Raw genomic sequence first — 559 nt, forward strand, 5'->3', positions numbered from 1 at the left:
CTCGCAGGGGCACTGCAAACCCGCCTGCTCCTGTTGCCCTTTGCAGGCCAGGCGCCCTGCAGGAGAGGGGCCGCCCCTGGGTGCAACAGGCGAGTCCCCAGCCCCTTGGGGCTTGCGGGGAGCAGATCTCCTGGGCACCTCAGAACCCCGCCCTCAGTGGGCGGGGCCAGACTGCCGGCGGGGCGGGGCTAGGGGCGGGGCCAGGCTGCCGGCGGGGCGGGGCTAGGGACGTGGCCAGGCTGCCGGCGGGGCGGGGCTAGGGGCGGGGCCAGGCTGCCGGCGGGGCGGGGCTAGGGGCGGGGCCAGGCTGCCGGAGGGGCGGGGCTAGGGACGTGGCCAGGCTGCCGGCGAGGCTGCCGGCGGGGCGGGGCTAGGGGCGGGGCCAGGCTACCGGCGAGGCGGGGCTAGGGGCGGGGCCAGGCTACCGGCGGGGCTAGGGGCGGGGCCAGGCTACCGGCGGGGCGGGGCTAGGGGCGGGGCCAGGCTACCGGCGGGGCTAGGGGCGGGGCCAGGCTACCGGAGGGGCGGGGCTAGGGGCGGGGCCAGGCTACCGGCGGGG

The sequence above is a fragment of the Pelodiscus sinensis genome, unplaced genomic scaffold (assembly GCF_049634645.1).
Source record: "Pelodiscus sinensis isolate JC-2024 unplaced genomic scaffold, ASM4963464v1 ctg76, whole genome shotgun sequence".
NCBI classification, from domain to species: domain Eukaryota; kingdom Metazoa; phylum Chordata; order Testudines; family Trionychidae; genus Pelodiscus; species Pelodiscus sinensis.